Source organism: Notolepis coatsorum, assembly GCF_963971535.1.
Source record: "Notolepis coatsorum genome assembly, chromosome: 9".
In the NCBI taxonomy this organism is placed as follows: domain Eukaryota; kingdom Metazoa; phylum Chordata; class Actinopteri; order Aulopiformes; family Paralepididae; genus Notolepis; species Notolepis coatsorum.
Window position 1 is genome coordinate 30,818,125 of NC_140173.1, and position 21,310 is coordinate 30,839,434.

Genomic DNA, 21,310 nt, shown 5'->3' on the forward strand with positions numbered 1-21,310 from the left:
ACACATGAACACACACACGACACGCACACTGTGCACGCTCACACACGAGCAGCCACTTAACACTTTAACATGAGCGGGCACACACTCATGTCGCACACACGCACACTTATGGCCAAAGGAAAGGACACTTTAAATTAGAATAACAGGAACAGTGTATTGCACTACCAAAGCTAACTAGCATGTCCCATATGCTCTGTAAATAACAATGTACAGATACCGAGATGTCACTCCATGTTACCTGCTACCTGTTACTGCACAATGTTGTTTCCTTCTTTTGATTCTATTATATGTACCACTGTAATGCACATCGTTGCGGGCAAGACCACCCGCATTTCATTGTATACCTGTATGCCGTGACCAGGGCCGCCTGGGAGAAATGCGAGGCCCTGTGCGAGATTTAACGCGAGCCCCCCCCCCCCCCCCCCCCCCCCCAAGGTAAAAAAAATAAAAATCAAAAAAATTATATATATATATATATATATATATATTTTTTTTTTTTTTTTTTTTTTTATACAGTCAACATATTCTTAAATAATAGCGCTGCCCGAGGCGGGGCATGATACAGTCAACATATAGCAAAAGAGAGAGCGAGAGAGAGCTCCCGTTCTACAGTCAATATACAGTGTACAGGAAAGAGAGAGAGAGAGACACATTGGAAAGAAATTGAAATATATTTGGCCCTAAACAGAGAGTACACAGTGGCAGAATACCTGAGCACTGTGACTGAAGATCCTTGAGCACAGCCTAGCCATCGAGAAAGGCCGCCATAGGCAGACTGTGTGTGTTAGAAAGAGAGAGAGAGAGAGAGAGAACATGTGTGTTTGTCATGGTTGTGTGTGTGTTAGAGAGAGACTATAGCATGTATGAGAGATTCAAAAGGACAAAGATCAACACTTAAATCCAACAAGAAGAGGGTCAACAGAGAAACCAAAGCAGCAAGGAGCCAATGGCCGACATCAGCTAAATAGGCTAGCCAGGTACTGTGACACCAGGCCACGTGACACACAGCTTTGGCCAACGGCCCAACGCTACCCAAGCTACACAAACGACCATTCACACACAGCACATGTCGTATCTCCAAATGTTGTGAAGTAGCATATGTTTTGCCTGGAAAAAAACATCGTTATTAACAACACATTCGGGAGGGGAAGGAAGGAAGAGTGGGGTAATGTCATCATGACATTTTCATTAATCCAAGTTACCTGCACGATGAACGCAGGGCGAAAGGCCGCAAGGTCTCCACGTTGACGAAAGGCCTCTCGCTGGCGGGACAAAAAGAAGCTATGGCCAGAGCCTTGTCATGGTGCAGGCCCGACTACATCTTCTGTCAAAGGGCCTGCTATTCTCAAGGCTAACTGATAGCATCAAACGAACGTTCCCAGCTGACGCTAAACAGCTAACTGGCTAACAGTTAGCTCACACAGTTAGCTACTAGTAGTATTAGCTAGTCGACCGGCTCCAGAGAGAGAAAGAGAGATAGGGTCAGGTGACTCAGATCCACGGCGGGTATATAATCATAAGTTGACTCACCATAACGCAGTATCAACGTGGAAGGAAACTTTCTTGGCCCCACGGTGTAATTTCGGCGTATTGCTGCCTAACAGATTTATCTGCTCACAAGTTCTCTCTCCTTCTTTTGAAAAGACATCCACTCGCCTCGCCTCGCTAGGTTAGCTAACGCTAGTTAGCATTTAGCTAAGCTAGCTACTAGCCGACATGGCTATACCATGAAAGGCTCCGGCCATTTGTCCCGCTAGCGAGAGGCCTTTCGTCAACGTTCCTTGGTTGGTGACCGACCGACTGATAATGACCGACCTCTTTCTTCGTCTTGGCTATTGGGCATAACTAAGCATAGTCAAAAGCTGCACGCGCGAAAATGTCAAACGCAGCCGACTCACGCTGCCGGCGTACTACACTGTCTACACATGATGTAAGTAAAACCACTCCCTTCGTTGAAACCAATGCTGCTGCAGAACCCCAGAGGCTGAGCTCCAATAGTGAGTATGTCTGCAGCTGCAGGACTGCAGACCCAGGAACAAGTCAGACACTTCACTTCATGAAGTAGTCCCATGCAGGAAAAGCTATAAGCTATTCTTCCTCTCTCTTGCGTTTAGGTCAGCTTCTGGCCACTTGTATTTCACGCCATACAATGTGTGTATAACAATTTATATAGTGTCTATATGTAATGTGCGTGTGTGTGGGGGGGGGGGGGATATAACCACCTACAGTATATATATATATATATATATATATATATATATATATATATATATATATATATATATATATATATATATATATATATATATATATATATATATATATATATATATATATATATATATATAAGCAACCTTGGGTTCTATGAAAGGCGCTATAGAAATTTGATCTATTATTATTATTATTATTATTATTATTATTATTATTTATTATTATTATTATTATTATTATTATTATTATTTTATTATTATTATATAGTGTCTACATGTAATGTGTGTGTGTGTGTTGGTGTGTGTGTGTGTGTGTGTGTGTGTGTGTGTGTGTACTATACATTTACTATAGGCTACTCTTTTTTACATGGATTAGGCTAATTAGCTTTAACAATCCTGATTCCTGAGCCTATTTTATTCAAAAGGAAGATATTGATTTAAATATGTTTATAGCCTAGCCTATATAAAAAAAGTATTGTAATCCTATCTCCTGTGCTGGCACAAGCACTACCATATGTCGAGTGGTGAGATAACACACAATACATAATTAGAATAATTCATGGAGATATACTAAAAAGCTATTTATAATTTTTGGCCGTAAAAAAATCCTGCGCGTTGGGTAGCACAGGGCTTAAGGCTCGTCACCACCGCGAGAGGCATGGTATCGAGGCTGTCTGCGTTGCCTCCGGCTTGGCCGGCCGTCATACTGGCTCAATTGCAAGTCAGGTCGGGAGGGAAGCCGGTGGGGTGGTATTCTGGTTGTTGTAAACAACGCGACTCCTACAGGTCGGTCAGGGCGCCTGCACAGCGAGGGAGGGAGATGGTAAGGGTAGTGTGACTCCCACACGTACACTCACCAAGAGAGTCGCGCTGGCAGGTGAAAAGGTGCTGTGGCTGTCTCCTATCTATCGGAGGAGCATCTGATAGACTTCAGGGCTCCCTAGACCGACCAGTGGGGGACACGCAACGCACAAGGGAAGGGGAGGGGGGAATTGGCATAACGACTAAATTGGGATGGGAGAAAATCATAGAAAAACAGGAGGAGTATAAAAGGATAAAGATATATATATCTCTTGCTGGTAGTTTCTAAATCTAAAAAGTAAATTTTGTTCCCTGTTTTTCAGCATTTAGCGTCAGGCATGGATACATTGTATGTAATGATAAACAATGTCATAGTAACGGGCGGGTGTTATATTATTTCAAGATAATAAAGTAGCTATAATGAGTCAATAGATAAAAAGCAGTAATGGCATGTAGGTTACTCACACTACTTATGTACAGTAGGCATCCACACTACACGCATTTATAAATAAATAAACGTGTGGTGTCAAAGAGGCAAACTACCCATGTGACCCCAGGATACTAGTAAAACATTTAGAAATATTCAATTGCAAATAGAATCAATTGTTGTTGATTTATCTTGTAAATGAATCGCAATTGTTGTTGATTTATCTTGTAAATGAATCGCTTAGATTAATCGACTACAGTGCTTAGACCTCTACACTACCCAGACGCCCCAGTGCTTAGACCTCTACACCATAGATATATATAGAACACTAGATAGCTTGCCCGCGCTGCCGGCCAATGGAGAGCGACGTCACTGAACCGCCGCCATCTTGCTCCAGTTAGCCTTGAGTGAGAGTGAGTGAGCTGCACAGACAAAAATACTCATAACTCGCTGAAATATTGACGGATTTACAAACGGTTTGGTTTATTACAAGCATTATTAACGTGGCTATGATTCAAGCGGTTTGTAAAAAAACATCTTTAATTTTTTTTTTATAAGTATGCAGTACGTATCATAACTACATCTTTGATGTTTATAGCAAACCAACCCGTTTGTAAATCCGTCAATATTTCAGCGAGTTATGAGTATTTTTGTCTGTGCAGCTCACTCACTCTCACTCAAGGCTAACTGGAGCAAGATGGCGGCGGTTCAGTGACGCTGGTGACTCCGCCTTAAGCTATCTAGTGTTCTATAGATATCTATGCTCTACACTACCCAGTGCTTAGACCTCTACACTACCCAGACACCCCAGTGCTTAGACCTCTCTACACTCATAGATATATATAGAACACTAGATAGCTTGCCCGCGCTGCCGACCAATGGAGAGCGACATCACTGAACCGCCGCCATCTTGCTCCAGTTAGCCTTGAGTGAGAGTGAGTGAGCTGCACAGACAAAAATACTCATAACTCGCTGAAATATTGACGGATTTACAAACGGTTTGGTTTATTACAAGCATTATTAACGTGGCTATGATTCAAGCGGTTTGTAAAAAAAAACATCTTTAAAAATTGTATCATAACTACATCTTTGATGTTTATAGCAAACCAACCCGTTTGTAAATCCGTCAATATTTCAGCGAGTTATGAGTATTTTTGTCTGTGCAGCTCACTCACTCTCACTCAAGGCTAACTGGAGCAAGATGGCGGCGGTTCAGTGACGCTGGTGACTCCGCCTTAAGCTATCTAGTGTTCTATAGATATCTATGTCTACACTACCCAGACACTCCAGTGCTTAGACCTCTCTACACTACCCAGACACCCCAGTGCTTAGACCTCTACACTACCCAGACACCCCAGTGCTTAGACCTCTACACTACCCAGACACCCCAGTGCTTAGACCTCTACACTACCCAGACACCCCAGTGCTTAGACCTCTACACTACCCAGATGCCCCAGTGCTTAGACCTCTACACTACCCAGACGCCCCAGTGCTTAGACCCTACACTCAGAGGAAGGGTGGGGGGGGGGGGGGGGGGGGGGGGGGGGTGAGTCGGAGAGGAGAGGAGAGGAGGAGGCTTCTGTGGAGTCTTGGAGGAGCAGGAGGTCACGTGATTCCATTCCTTAGATTCCACCACAGCAGCCCAGATGGAGAGAGAGAGACCAGGGAGAGAGAGAGCAGGGAGAGAGGGAGAGGGAGGGAGAGAGAGAGAGAGGGAGAGGGAGGGAGGGAGGGAGCAGGGGGAGAGAAAAAGAGAGAGATGAGGGGGAGGGTATGTCAAACATGGGAGGAAATGAGAGAGAGAGAGAGAGAGAGAGAGAGAGAGATGAGGGGGAGGGTATGTAAAACATGGGAGGAAATGAGAGAGAGAGAGAGAGAGAGAGAGAGAGAGAGAGAGAGAGAGAGAGAGAGGGAAGGAACTACACAGAGACACACACAGAGAGAGACACACACACACACATAGACACACACAATTTTGCATAATAATATAGTGTTAAGTGACTTTCAGGAGAGATTTAGCTCATATTATAAATAATATGACAGATTATATAAAGACTGTTATTTAGTCTGGATAATTAGTGTTGGTAATAATTCATATTTATTTACGACTGACTGTGTGCTGTTCACTGAGGCGTGGGGGTAGAGCTGTAGCTAATACTGTCCTTATACATCCCACAATATCACCCCAACGGGGATAGTAACCAGCACGTTGTTGGTTTTAATCCCGGGACCAACTGGGAACGAGAATGGAAAAATGCTCTCCTGTCCACCGACACCTGGCCCACGTGCCCTTGAGCATGTCACTTAATCTCCAAGTGTGTGTGTGTGTGTGTGTGTGTGTGTGTGTGTGTGTGTGTGTGTGTGGGTGTGTGTGTGTGTGTGTGTAAATAAGAACAGTGTCAGCACGTCTGGTTAAATAAGGTTTAGGAACAGGAGTGAGTGATGATGGGGCTGTTGTAAATAGAAATAGACCTCTGGGGACAGAAGAGAGGGAGGAGAGGAGGAGGAGGAGAGGAATGGGATAGGAGGGGCAAGACACGATGAGAGGAAGGGAGAGAATGGAGAGAGAGAGAGAGGATAGGGGATATACAGTATGGGAGAGTAGGAAATAGGAGAGAGAGAGGAAAGGCGGGGGGGGGGGGTTTGCTGCTGGCCTAGTTGCTAGTTGCCATCCCTCCCTGGGGACTGTGTGGGTGTGTAGTGTACATGTGTGTAGTGTACATGTGTGAGTATGCGGGCGTGTGCACAGGGTGCTTGAGTGTGTGCATGTCACACTGGCACTTGTGTGTGTCTCTGAGTGGAAATGTGTGTGCGTGCGTGCGTGCGTGTGTGTGTGTGCGCACGAACCAGTAGTAAGTGAAAGGTTGAATGCAGAGGAAGAGCTCAGACCTTTGAAGGAGAACCAGAGAAATGAATGTGGAAAATGAGAAAAGGGGCAGAGATAGGAAGAGAGAGGGGGGGGGGGGTAAATATAGAGAGAGAGAGAGGGGGAAGAGAGAGATAGAGATATAGAGAGGGGGGGAGGGGGGGGGGGTAAATATAGAGAGAGAGGGGGAGAGATAGAGATATAGAGAGGGGGGAGAGAGAGGGGGGGAGAGAGCGAGAGAGAGAGAGGGGGAGAGAGAGAGAGGGGGGGGGGGGAGAGAGAGAGGGGGGAGAGAGGGGGGAAAGAGGAAAGATGGGAAGAGAGAGAGGGGGAAAGAGGAGAGGAAATATGGGAAGAGAGAGAGGGAAAGAGGAGAGGAAAGATGGGAAGAGAGAGAGGGAAATAGGACAGGAGGAAAGGTAGTTGAGTAATGCTACATGACAGCAACGTTAGCCTGAATGTTTTATTCATTGATTGAAAACTTTATTAACAGATTGCAGAATGGGTACAATACAGTACAGCTCAATACACAGTTGTTCAGGGGATGCAGACCAGAGAAAGACTTTCGTCTTGTTTACATCAGGGTCCCCCATTTTCAATTAATCAGGACATATATGACATACATGACATACAGATAGACAGTACTGTTACATCTATACATTTATGACATACCAGATTTGCAAATACAGTACTGTTTGTGATACAAAAATAGTCCAGAAAAGAGAGTATATACATTTGACGTAAAAACTGTACATTGGAGGAGGTTGGGTAGGTGGGGGGGGGTTGGGTAGGAGGGGGGGGACACACTGTACAACTGTACAAGCAAAACTGTACATTGGAATATTGACAGAACCATACTTGGTCATTTACTGTACATTGGAGGGGGTTGGGTTAGGACATTTACAGGGGCCAGTTTCGAATTGCAGTCTCCCGTAGGTGTTCTTTGAGAGTGGTTTTGAAAGTGGGTAGTGATTCACATTCCTTTACAGCTTTGGGTAGGGCGTTCCACATTGATGTGGCATAATTGAGAAACGTGTTTAGTCCCTTGTTTGAGCCGAATCTGGGTTTAACCTGATTTGTGGAGCTCCCTCTGGTGTTGTGGTCGTGGTAACTTGTTCTTGTCAGAGACCAGCAGGGCTGAGTCGTCCGCAAACAGGAACAAGTTGCAGTCACAAGCTGACGACATGTCATTTGCATAAATTAGGAACAGTAGCGGACCTAGTATGCTTCCTTGTGGAACACCACAGCTTACTGTGAGGGGGGGGGATAGGGTACCGTTTACCTCCACCATCTGCTCTCTCCCCTCCAGGTAGGATTGCATCCAGCTCACTGATAGACTATCAAAACCTATTGCTTGTAGCTTGTCAATCAGAATGGTGTGATTGACAGTGTCGAAGGCCTTTTGTAGGTCCAGCATGACCATGCCTCAGTATTTGCCCGCATCCACCTCTTGTTTGATGTGGTCGTTCAAATAGAGAAGGCATGTGTCAGTGGAGTGGGATGTTCTGAAGCCAGATTGGAATTCGTAGATTCGATTTTTTTTTTATAGATTCGAATACTTTTATTCAGTATTCTATAAGCAGGGGAGAGTGAGAGAGTGAGAAAGTAAGAGAGAGGGAGAGAGAGAGGGAGTGAGAGAGATAGAGGGAGAGTGAGCGAGCGAGTGAGAGAGAAAGGGGAGAGTGTGAGAGAGAGAGAGAGAGAGAGAGAGAGATAGAGAGAAACTATCTGACACATTGGTAAGAATCAACCCAAAACAAGGCCCTAAACAGAGAGTACACAGTGGCAGAATACCTGAGCACTGTGACTGACCCAAAACGAAGAAGATCCTTGACTAGGTACAGACTCAGCGAACACAGCCTAGCCATTGAGAAAGGCCGCCATAGGCAGACCTGGCTCCCAAAAGAAGACAGACTATGCACCCACTGCACAAAGAAGAGGTGGAAACCGAGCTCCACTTCTTAACAACCTGCCAACTATACCAAGACATCAGAGACATATACTTCCCACAAATTGCAAACACCCAAAGAGACTTTGAAAACATGGACAATAACTCAAAACTCCCATACCTACTGGGAGAAATACAAGAATGTGCAAACACAGCAGCAAGATGTGTGAGCTGCTGTGAGAGAGAGAGAGAGAGAGAGAGAGAGAGAGAGAGGGAGAGTGTGACAGAGAGAGAGGGAGTGAGAGAGAGGGAGAGTGTGACAGAGAGAGGGAGTGAGAGAGAGAGAGTACATATTGAATAGAACCTAAACATGTAGTCTATGTAACCAGAGCATCTTCCTCATCTCAAGCCCCAGAGAACCAGGTGCATCGTTGGCTGGAGTCTTCCTTTCACACATGTAGCACAGCAGGTGATCCTCTCTGACAGATATGTTCTCACATCAGAATCCACTCTGCTTGGTTCAGGCGAGGCGATGATGTATGGATCATCATTTAAAATATTTATTTAACTGCCATCTTGGGAACTAGGCTACACTGGCACACCTACTTCCAGTGAATGATGCTAAGCTAGGCTAACGGCGCGGCTGTTCCTTAAAGTGGAGATGAAGCAGTGCGATAAATACATATTCATAGCATCACATTAGTATTTAGATAAGCCACAAAAAAAATCACGTTATAAAAATAAGCAGTTTCTAAGAAAAAACGATTTGTTATGTGCATTTTTGAAGCATTTATCATTATGGGCGCGGCCATTTTGTTGCTGACGTCATGGGGCTTGTTTGGTGTATACACTGCTGGTTAGCTGCCTATAGTGAATGGGTCAGTCAGTAAATAAAATGTTGCCTACAAAACAACGGGACCGCGGTGGTTCTGTTTGTATTGCTCCTGGCTGTTCAAACTAATTTTACCATGTGAGAGAGAGGAAAGTTGGTTAATTTCCACAAACTACCAGTGAAAAAAACAGTGTTGTTGGCACGTTGGCTCAGGCTGGCTGCACTCAGGCGGCGCGACCAGCCTGTAGTGTTGGACAGGGAAGGAGGATCTGCAGCGAACACTTCATTGCCTCGGATTATGTTGTTTGGGTGGGATGTTTGTCCAGAAGACCACTAATCAGCTGAAGCCGGACGCGGTTCCCTCAGTCTTCGACAGACACACCGGCCCAGGCAGTTCAGCGTCGCGGAGCATTCAGCCTGCTGGCTACCTAGATCCACTTCAACCAGCGTCGCGGAGCATTCAGCCTGCTGGCTACCTAGATCCACTTCAACCAGCCGAGCGTCGGGAGCTCCAGCAGCTTGTCGATGTGCTAATAGCCTGGAGCCAGCTACCGTTAGCTTGCCGAGGCTCCAGCACACCGACAAGCTGTGTAGCCAGCTACCGTTAGCTTGCCGAGGCTCCAGCACACCGACAAGCTGTGTAGCCAGCTACCGTTAGCTTGCCGAGGCTCCAGCACACCGACAAGCTGTGTAGCCAGCTACCGTTAGCTTGCCGAGGCTATTAGCACACCGACAAGCTGTGTAGCCAGCTACCGTTAGCTTGCCGAGGCTCCAGCACACCGACAAGCTGTGTAGCCAGCTACCGTTAGCTTGCCGAGGCTCCAGCACACCGACAAGCTGTGTAGCCAGCTACCGTTAGCTTGCCGAGGCTATTAGCACACCGACAAGCTGTGTAGCCAGCTACCGTTAGCTTGCCGAGGCTATTAGCACACCGACAAGCTGTGTAGCCAGCTACCGTTAGCTTGCCGAGGCTATTAGCACACCAACAAGCTGTGTAGCCAGCAGGCTGAATGCTCCGCGACGCTGGTTGAAGTGGATCTAGGTAGCCAGCAGGCTGAATGCTCCGCGACGCTGAACTGCCTGGGCCGGTGTGTCTGTCGAAGACTGAGGGAACCGCGTCCGGCTTCAGCTGATTAGTGGTCTTCTGGACAAACATCCCACCCAAACAACATAATCCGAGGCAATGAAGTGTTCGCTGCAGATCCTCCTTCCCTGTCCAACACTACAGGCTGGTCGCGCCGCCTGAGTGCAGCCAGCCTGAGCCAACGTGCCAACAACACTGTTTTTTTCACTGGTAGTTTGTGGAAATTAACCAACTTTCCTCTCTCTCACATGGTAAAATTAGTTTGAACAGCCAGGAGCAATACAAACAGAACCACCGCGGTCCCGTTGTTTTGTAGGCAACATTTTATTTACTGACTGACCCATTCACTATAGGCAGCTAACCAGCAGTGTATACACCAAACAAGCCCCATGACGTCAGCAACAAAATGGCCGCGCCCATAATGATAAATGCTTCAAAAATGCACATAACAAATCGTTTTTTCTTAGAAACTGCTTATTTTTATAACGTGATTTTTTGATTCTTTCGGAGCCTAGCTGGAGCTGCGCGTGGGCAGAAATGAGACCCGCTACAGGATTTTCAAAATAAGAGTATCTATATGAACCGAATCCCTATCGCACCAGTGCTATTGAAGTAAATCCATCCATCGCACAGACCGCTGTTGCTGTAACACGTGCGATATATATGTCGCACTGTACACCCCTGGTCTTGGCATAACCTAATCACTATACTTGGTATTGATAAGCTTACGGCACGCAGCGTTATTTCTTCTGCTCCGATGCTGCACAGTGCTCCCGTGGATAGCGCCGAATAGTCAGACCCCGTACCTGTAACCCCTCCCCTCGTTGAAACCAATAGTATATCTGCAGAGCCGCAGAGCTCCAATAGTGTATCTGCAGAGCCGCAGAGCTCCAATAGTATATCTGCAGAGCCGCAGAGCCCGGAACAAGTCAGACACATTCTACAAACGTGTCTAATGTGAAATATATAAGCATGTAAGCAAAATTTGATTTTAGGTCTGTGATGGACAGTGATTGTTAACATTCTATTCTATTCTATAACACATTTTTTTTTTGCGAGGCCCCCCTCCCCGCGAGGCCCTGTGCGACTGCACTGCTTGCACGCCCCTTGAGGCGGCCCTGCCCACAGGTCGGTTGTAGTGAGGACAGAAGCCTTGCATCACGTGTCCCCTCCGGTACACAAGGAGGCAGCCTGTCGCATCTTTTCACCGCAGCAGCTCGAACTCTCAGTGGCGAGGAGTAACGCGTGGGAGGCTCACGCTGCCCCCGTCACTTCCTGCTTCCGTCACACCGGCGTCACCAAACCGACCTGTAGGAGTCGCTGTCCACAACGTCAAATCCCCACCCACCGGCTTTCCCACCCTCTAACACTTGCCAATTGTGTTAGTATGAACGACCGGCCAGCCGGTAGCAACGCCGAGAGCTGGGCTCGAACCCAGCGTCTCCTGCGTTAGAGGCGAGCGCCTTGCCCACTGCGCCAATCAGCCGCCCGCAAATAAGCAAATTTCCCAAAAAGTTGGCGTGTTCCTTTAACATTAAATAGTTTTCTATTTAATGTTAAGTTCCTAGATCCTATGGTTACAGGTTCAAATCTCTCGGTTACAGTATTAAACGTAACTGTGAGGTTTTGCCCGCTGCTCACTACCTTTTCTCTGTCTTCTTTAAGCCTACTGTTAGGAATTCCCTACTCACTCTCTCTAGCCCCCACCCTCTCGTTCCTTACCCTTAGTGGCCACACCTGTTTGATATTCTATTATCTCTCGCACCTGTGATGGCAGGCTAATTAGTCCCCCTGTGGGCTTTAAATACCAGGGCGCTTCCCCTCGTTTTGGCGTGGGGTCGTGTTGTATACTTGCCGAGTCATATTCTCTAAACATCTAGACTCTTTCGGGAGATCCTCTGTCTGCCTATGCTGTTTTATCTCCGGCGTGAGACGAGGTGCAAGCTTTGGCCACCTGCCGCCGTTTGCCTGGAGGGAGACACTGTACTGCGCTCTCTAATCCTCTACGGGAGGTATTCCAGTGTTCCACTTCAGACCTTCGAGCTTGGCACGCTCCTCCGTACCAGCGCTCAGACGCGCATCTTCCAGACCTTCGAGCTTGGCACGCTCCTCCGTACCAGCGCACTGACGCGCATCTTCCAGACCTTCGAGCTTGGCACGCTCCTCCGTACCAGCGCACAGACGCGCATCTTCCAGACCTTCGAGCTTGGCACGCTCCTCCGTACCAGCGCACTGACGCGCATCTTCCAGACCTTCGAGCTTGGCACGCTCCTCCGTACCAGCGCACAGACGCGCATCTTCCAGACCTTCGAGCTTGGCACGCTCTCCAGACCTCAGCGCGCCGACGCGCATCTTCCAGACCTTCGTGCTTGGCACACTCCTCCTCGCAGACGCACCCCGAGGCGTCTCTCGGTTCCGACGCGCACACCAAGGTGTGGCGCGCACTCTGTTCCTCGGCTCCGACAGCGGCTACCCGGTGGACGACACCCTCGCCACCGCCACTGTTCCGACGCGCACACCAAGGTGTGGCGCGCACTCTGTTCCTCGGCTCCGACAGCGGCTACCCGGTGGACGACATCCTCGCCACCGCCGTTGTTCCAGCGCTCTGTTCCTCGGCTCGGACAGCCAGCCACCCGGTGGCGATGCCCTCGCCCCGTTGCTGTCCCTGTACCATTACGCATACGCCTGGGTGAGTTTTGATTGTGATGTCACTCACCCAGCGTAGTGCCCTTGCCCTCGTCCCGCTGCTGTTACCCAGCGTATTGCCTCCTTTAGTTCTCACTTGGATATTATTTTGGACATTCCATCTCCCACTGTGTGTTTGTTCACACGAAGATAGTATTTACTTTGTTACTTTGTTTTTTGGACTGTTCTGCATCTGCTCTGTTTTTTCCCTTTGAATATTAACCCTCTCCTCTGTTCTGCAGAGCGGCCCAGATGTTTTCCCACCAGTCCCCAGTTCCTCCCTGTCCCCAGCCCGCCTCCGCGGTCCTCTGTCCCCTGTTCCTCCCTGTCCCCAGCCCGCCTCCGCGGGCCTCTGTTCCCTCTGTCACCAGAACCTGGCCCTCTGTTCCCCAGAACCTGTTCCCTATGTTCCCCAGTACCTGTCCCTCTGTCCCTAGATCTCCTAGTCCCTAGTCCTCTATCCCTAGTTTCTCCTAGTCCCTAGTCCTCTATCCCTAGCTCTCCTAGTCCCTAGTCCTCTGTTCCCAAGGCGTTCCCTTAACCTTCCCTTAGGCGTTCCCTTTACCTTCCCATAGTGTTCCCTTTACCTGCCCACCTCTTAAAGGCACTTTACCTACCCCTCTTGTGTTATTCCAGTGTTTTGTGTTTTCTCCCTTAAAGGGACAGTGCCCTTATTCCCTGTTCTAAATAAATATCTGTTTCTTGGCAAACCATCATACCTGTCTTGTGTTGTGCGATTGGGGTCGGTTACAAACCATAACAGTACGACCCCACCAAATCGACGACCCCAGCCAGCACAGACGGTGTATGTTGAGTTTGCCTTTTTTTTTCTTGTTCCCTCTAGCTCCCCTGTTAGCCCTGTTAGCTCCCCTGTTAGCTTGTTAGTCTCCCCTCTAGCTCCCCTGTTAGCCCTGTTAGCTTCCCTGTTTGCCCAGTTTAGCTTCCCTGTTAGTCCTGTTTAGCTCCCTTGTTAGCCTGTTGCTCCCCTGTTTGCTTCCCGTTTTGCCCTGTTTGACCCCCCTGTAGCTAGCCATGCCCTGGCAGCTAACCCAGTCCCTCAGCAGAGCCCCTGTCTGCTAGCTTAGCCCCGGCTGCTAGCACAGCCTCTATGTTTATGCAGCCCTTGCTGCTGGCATAGGCCCTGTAGCTAGCCATGCCCTGGCGGCTAACCCAGTTTCCCTCTGCATGGCCCCGGTCTGCTAGCTTGGCCCCGGCTGTTAGCACAGCCTCTATGTTAATGCAGCCTTGCAGCTGGCATAGGCCCTGTAGCTAGCCAGGCCCAAGCAGCTAACCCGGTCCCTCTGCATGGCCTCCACTTTTTTGTGTAGCATCTCACAGCTAGGACTGTCCTTCCAGCTAGCTTGTTCTCTCATGCTGGTCCAGCCCTGTCTGCCAGCCTAGCTCCGGCAGCTAGCGCAGCCTCTATGTTGATGTAGCAGTACAGCTAGCATAGGCCCTGTAGCTATCAGTGCCCTGGCAGCTACCCTTTCCCTCTGCTAGCCTGGCTCCGGCAGCTTGCGCAGCCTCTATGTTGATGTAGCAGTACAGCTAGCATAGGCCCTGTAGCTATCAGTGCCCTGGCAGCTAACCTTCCCTCTGCTAGCCCTTTCCCGGTGCTTCCATGGTTACCCCTTAGCTACCCTGCTTGCCCCTCAGTTCCTCTAGACCAGTTGCTCTAGACCAGTTCTCTAGACCCAGTTCCTCTAGACCAGTTCCTCTAGACCAGTTCTCTAGACCAGTTCTTTAAACCAGTTCTCTAGACCAGTTCTCTTGCCCAGTTCGCTAGACTAGTTCTCTAGACCCAGTTCCTCTAGACCAGTTGCCCCTCGGCGACCCTGTTTCTTTTGCTAGCCCCACTCTTGTGGTGGCTTCCCCTGCTGGCTTGGCCAGTACCTCTTGTTTTGCCCCCTGCCACTCTGTCTGTATTTGTTTTGGGTCGCCGGGTGGCTCCCGTTGAGGGGGGGGTACTGTGAGGTTTTGCCCGCTGCTCACTACCTTTTCTCTGTCTTCTTTAAGCCTACTGTTAGGAATTCCCTACTCACTCTCTCTAGCCCCCACCCTCTCGTTCCTTACCCTTAGTGGCCACACCTGTTTGATATTCTATTATCTCTCGCACCTGTGATGGCAGGCTAATTAGTCCCCCTGTGGGCTTTAAATACCAGGGCGCTTCCCCTCGTTTTGGCGTGGGGTCGTGTTGTATACTTGCCGAGTCATATTCTCTAAACATCTAGACTCTTTCGGGAGATCCTCTGTCTGCCTATGCTGTTTTATCTCCGGCGTGAGACGAGGTGCAAGCTTTGGCCACCTGCCGCCGTTTGCCTGGAGGGAGACACTGTACTGCGCTCTCTAATCCTCTACGGGAGGTATTCCAGTGTTCCACTTCAGACCTTCGAGCTTGGCACGCTCCTCCGTACCAGCGCTCAGACGCGCATCTTCCAGACCTTCGAGCTTGGCACGCTCCTCCGTACCAGCGCACTGACGCGCATCTTCCAGACCTTCGAGCTTGGCACGCTCCTCCGTACCAGCGCACAGACGCGCATCTTCCAGACCTTCGAGCTTGGCACGCTCCTCCGTACCAGCGCACTGACGCGCATCTTCCAGACCTTCGAGCTTGGCACGCTCCTCCGTACCAGCGCACAGACGCGCATCTTCCAGACCTTCGAGCTTGGCACGCTCTCCAGACCTCAGCGCGCCGACGCGCATCTTCCAGACCTTCGTGCTTGGCACACTCCTCCTCGCAGACGCACCCCGAGGCGTCTCTCGGTTCCGACGCGCACACCAAGGTGTGGCGCGCACTCTGTTCCTCGGCTCCGACAGCGGCTACCCGGTGGACGACACCCTCGCCACCGCCACTGTTCCGACGCGCACACCAAGGTGTGGCGCGCACTCTGTTCCTCGGCTCCGACAGCGGCTACCCGGTGGACGACATCCTCGCCACCGCCGTTGTTCCAGCGCTCTGTTCCTCGGCTCGGACAGCCAGCCACCCGGTGGCGATGCCCTCGCCCCGTTGCTGTCCCTGTACCATTACGCATACGCCTGGGTGAGTTTTGATTGTGATGTCACTCACCCAGCGTAGTGCCCTTGCCCTCGTCCCGCTGCTGTTACCCAGCGTATTGCCTCCTTTAGTTCTCACTTGGATATTATTTTGGACATTCCATCTCCCACTGTGTGTTTGTTCACACGAAGATAGTATTTACTTTGTTACTTTGTTTTTTGGACTGTTCTGCATCTGCTCTGTTTTTTCCCTTTGAATATTAACCCTCTCCTCTGTTCTGCAGAGCGGCCCAGATGTTTTCCCACCAGTCCCCAGTTCCTCCCTGTCCCCAGCCCGCCTCCGCGGTCCTCTGTCCCCTGTTCCTCCCTGTCCCCAGCCCGCCTCCGCGGGCCTCTGTTCCCTCTGTCACCAGAACCTGGCCCTCTGTTCCCCAGAACCTGTTCCCTATGTTCCCCAGTACCTGTCCCTCTGTCCCTAGATCTCCTAGTCCCTAGTCCTCTATCCCTAGTTTCTCCTAGTCCCTAGTCCTCTATCCCTAGCTCTCCTAGTCCCTAGTCCTCTGTTCCCAAGGCGTTCCCTTAACCTTCCCTTAGGCGTTCCCTTTACCTTCCCATAGTGTTCCCTTTACCTGCCCACCTCTTAAAGGCACTTTACCTACCCCTCTTGTGTTATTCCAGTGTTTTGTGTTTTCTCCCTTAAAGGGACAGTGCCCTTATTCCCTGTTCTAAATAAATATCTGTTTCTTGGCAAACCATCATACCTGTCTTGTGTTGTGCGATTGGGGTCGGTTACAAACCATAACAGTAACATTAAATAGTTTTATTTGGCGTATAGACTTAGCGATATTCGCTGCACACTGCAAGTAGCACGCACTGCACTGACACTGACACTGCCTGCCTTCACGCCTAGTTATTTATCAACTTGATTACGTACAGGCAGCTGCAACGCTATGAGTGCATGTTTCACTAAATCACACGCATCACACGCACGCCATCGCAAGTCGCGTGAACGTGCAGCAATACGAACCCACCACCACCGCCTGCGCTACAGCTGTGTGTGGCGTGTGTGCACTTCAGCCTGTGTGTCCATTGTGAGTCTATGTAGATTGCTGGCGAGAGCGTCAGACGTTTGATGTCAGATCGCAGACGCGTGTGATGCGTTTAGGTCAGCTTCTGGCCACTCGTATTTCACGCCATACAATGTGTGTATAACCATTTATATAGTGTCTATATGTAATGTGTGTGTGTGTGGGGGGGAGGAGGGTATAACCACCTACAGTATATATATATATATATATATATATATATATATATATATATATATAAGCGGCCTTGGGTTCTATGAAAGGCGCTATAGAAATTTGATCTATTATTATTATTATTATTATATAGTGTCTACATGTAATGTGTGTGTGTGTGTATACCCACCTACAGTATATAGTGTGTGTGTGTGTGTGTGTGTGTGTGTGTGTGTGTGTGTGTGTGTGTGTGTGTGTGTGTGTGTGTGTGTGTGTGTGTGTGTGTGTGTGTGTGATGGGGTTGGACATTTGTGTGTAGAAAGGAGTAATTGGCAAAACCCTGCTTCATCTCTGGACGTCAACTCCTTTCATTTCTCTCTCTCGCTCTCTCTCTCTCTGTCCACATATATTCCTCCTATCTTCCTTCACGCCATCCTACCCCCCATTTCAGTCTCTCTCTCTCTCTCTCTCTCCCCTCCACCTCTGCTCCACTCTCTTTCAACTTGTTTAATCATGTCATACCAGGTTCACTCCTCTTCTCATCCTTAACAGACCTCTCTATCCCTCCTTCCTCTCCCCTTCTCTTCCTTTCCTCTTCAGCGCACAGCTTCTCTCTCTCTCTCTCTCTCTCTCTCTCTCTCTCTCTCTCTCTCTCTCTCTCTCTCTCTCTATACAGTTCTGAACTACGAAGCCTATGCAAAGTAAATGGCTAAATGGCTGCATTTATATAGCAGCTTTTATCCAAAGCGCTTTACAATTTGTTCCTCACATTTTACCCATTCACTCACACATTCACACACCGACGGCGGAGGCGACCATGCAAGGTGCCAACCTGCTCATCGGGAGCAATTAGGGGTTAAGTGTCTTTGCTCAAGGACAATTCGACACGCTGCCCGGGAGGAGCGGGAATCCAGCCTTCTGCTCTCGCCTCAAACAGTCTGGTGAGACCAGCTCGGTCAGTCTTCCCACAATACCAGATCAGATCAATTCATTAGACACATCTGCTGTGATAAGAGTGTGTGGCTACTAGGGATGCACGATAATTATCGGGCCGATATCAGCAATTATGACGTCATCCCGATAAACCCGATAACGTTATTGATAGCTCCGATAATATGTAATACATTTTTTGGTTAAAAGAAATCCGGTGTGGGTGGATTTGGATGAAGGGCGCTTGTTTTTATTATAGCCTCCTCCCGTTTTGCCAGTACTGTGGTAAAACTGATAGCGTGTGGTTTAGGAACAGGGAGTTTTTCACAAATCCAGCGCTCCCTTTCTTGGCTGTGACGTAGTCACGTTACATTCGGAGGCAGACAGTCGATCTGCCAATTACGTCCCACCGCTTGCACCCACCTCTTCTTCTTACCACCAATCAGAAGCTCTCGTTCGTTTATTTACCTCCGGATTGTCAGCCATTACTCTACTCGGAGCTAACGTTATCTCCCCGCCAGCCACATTGACAAGTACCAGCGCTTATACATTACTGGCAAATGTCTTGTTGCACTTGTGGCAACGAGCGTTGTCAGCATCGACTTTAGTAAAATAGACCCAGACTTTTGAACGTTTCGTTCTGTCCGCCATTATGAGAGCAGAGCTGTCTGTACTCGGCAGCAGCGGCACCCGTGTGTGTGTGTGTGTGTGTGTGTGTGTGTGTGTGTGTGTGTGTGTGTGTGTGTGTGTGTGTGTGTGTGTGTGAGTGAGTGTGTGTGTGTGTGTGGGAGGGGAAGAGAGGAGAGAGCACAGCACAGCCCGCTCCCCGCGCAGGCAGAGACACCGAGAGGAGAGATATAGACAACGGCCAACAAGATTAGTTTGCGACGTTTAAATTCCTCAAAAAAAAACTCCATAATTTCTCGAGTACCGATAGCAGTACCGATGACGTCGGAGCTTATAAATACTAAAAAAAAAAAAAAAAATTGATAAAAAAAAATATATATATATATATACATTTAAAAAGAAATATTATAATACAATAAATATCGGTATCGGCTTGAGGAGCATAAAGTTATCGGTATCGATATCGGTGTCAAAAAATCAATATCGTGCATCCCTAGTGGCTACTTGACTCTGTTATGGTTTGAAACCGACCCCAACAGCACGGCACAGACAGGTAGTTCAGAGTTAGCCAAACACTAGGGCGTATTTATTACAGAATCAAAAATGAGCCAAATAACAAATCAGAATTAACAAAAAGGAGAATGCTTTCGGCAGAGTCGTCTGCGGCTCTGCAGATCCTCCCGGTTTAGAGGTGGGGACTTGGCGCAGGCGCCACTACCTCTGCGGCTCTGCAGATACTCCCGGATCCAACTCGGGGAGGAAACGGAGAGAGAGAGAGAGTGGTCAATAATCAATCTAACTGTACACAGAGGCAGTGCAGTTCAGTCCTCCTTAGCTGAGTCCAGTATAAATCACAAGTGACTTGATCTTCGGTGTACCAACACACAAGTTAGCAGAGTCCAGTACAAAACAAAAACGGTATTTCTTCAGTGTTATCCTAACACAAAAATTAGCTGAGTCCAGTACAAAACAAAAACGGTATTTCTTCAGTGTTATCCTAACACACAAATTAGCTGAGTCCAGTACAAAACAAAAACGGTATTTCTTCAGTGTTATCCAAACACACAAAAAACAGATAATCCAAAAGGTTTGTTTCCAAAAACTCACCAAAGCGCAAACGCGTAAAGCGGACAACGAGGCACAGCTCCAACGGATGATCGAGATATACACCAGCGGCGACTTCCAAAGAACGTCCTGGAGAAGAAGTAGACGAGGCACAACAACGGGGGGGAACAGGCAATAGCAGTAGTAATCCAAAACGACCCGACAACGATTGATAGAAGGCCCGAGTATATGAAGCCTCTGGAGCGCTAATTACAAACTACAACAGGTGCGAGATGGAAATTGGTAATCGCTCCTGAAGCGTGTGGCGGGGAATGGACCAATCATCACAGTACCTTGAAGAAGCGTGTGGCGGGGAATGGGCCAATCCTCACAGACTCTGTGTTAGAGTCAGGAGGAGACACTAGATAGACACTAAACAAAAATGTTCAATATACATATACAATAATATACAATGCAGAGTAGAGAAGGTAACTGAGTTACAACAGTATACAGTATTTCTACACTGTACTGTATATTGTTGTAACTCAGTTACCTTCTCTACTCTGCATTGTATATATGTATATTGAACATTTTTGTTTTGTTTACACTTGTTTACGTACTTGACTTTCTATTTTATACTTATATCATACTTATTTTATACTATATTTTTATTTTATCTAGCACACTCTCAGGAGCAAAACAGAAAGAAGCATTTCATACAAAAGTATTCTGTATTTCTGTATGACAACTAATAAAGAAACTTGAACTTGAGATAGGTAAGGTTACTGTATGCCGACAGTAATAAAATGCTACGGTGATCACTAGTCGAATAGCTACATCCTGTATGGGCCACAGTCAGTAACATCCACCACAAATCAATATAGGTGTCTAGTGCATTTTGAGTCATTATCGTGTGTATGTAGGGATTTATAAATGCTTGAAGGGGCAAAACAATGCTCCTCCATTCAGCGTGAGCCTCCCACGCGTTACTCCTCGCCACTGAGAGATCGAGCTGCGCAGGTGAAAAGATGCGACTGCTGTTACCTCAAGTACCGGAGGGGACTTGTGCTATGTATGACTTAGTCCACATTGCAGCCGGCTTGTGGGAGGCAAGAAACAGCGTTCGTGACAGGGGAGGGTTGAATTGGATGATACGAAATTGGGATGGGAGAAAATATAGAAAAAATGGGAGAAAAAGTGGATCAAAAAAAAAACAATGCTCCTCCATTCACCTCACACATTATCCTAGGGACTAAACACGTTTCGCAATTATGCCACAATAATGTGGAACGCCCTACCCACAGCCGTAAAGGAATGTGAATCCCTACCCTCCTTCAAAACATTAGGAGTAGTACACACATACTATATACATTAGAAGTAGGGATGTTCGATATTGGCTTTTTTACCGATATCCGATATACCGATATTGTCCAACTCTTAATTTCCGATACCGATATCAACCGATACCGATATATGCGGGGTCCCCCCCCAAAAAACACAACATTATGCATACTTTTCACAATAAATCAAATAAGAATTTGTTCTTACTTGCTTGCCTGGGTAAATAAAGGTTAAATAAATGTAATTTCTTTTAATAATAAATAAAAAAAAATGTATAAAATGTTTTGAAAACCGATACCGATCATTTCCGATATTACATTTGAATGCCAATATCGGACATCCC

General features: G+C 47.9%; 1 protein-coding gene across 1 annotated transcript in view; it reads left to right on the forward strand.

Moving 5' to 3' along the window:
- The window catches only part of LOC311234185 (UPF0524 protein C3orf70 homolog A-like), a 66,481-nt gene that overhangs the window by 41,426 nt on the left and 3,745 nt on the right, over positions 1–21,310 (forward strand). The gene's annotated exons all lie outside the window — the stretch shown is intronic.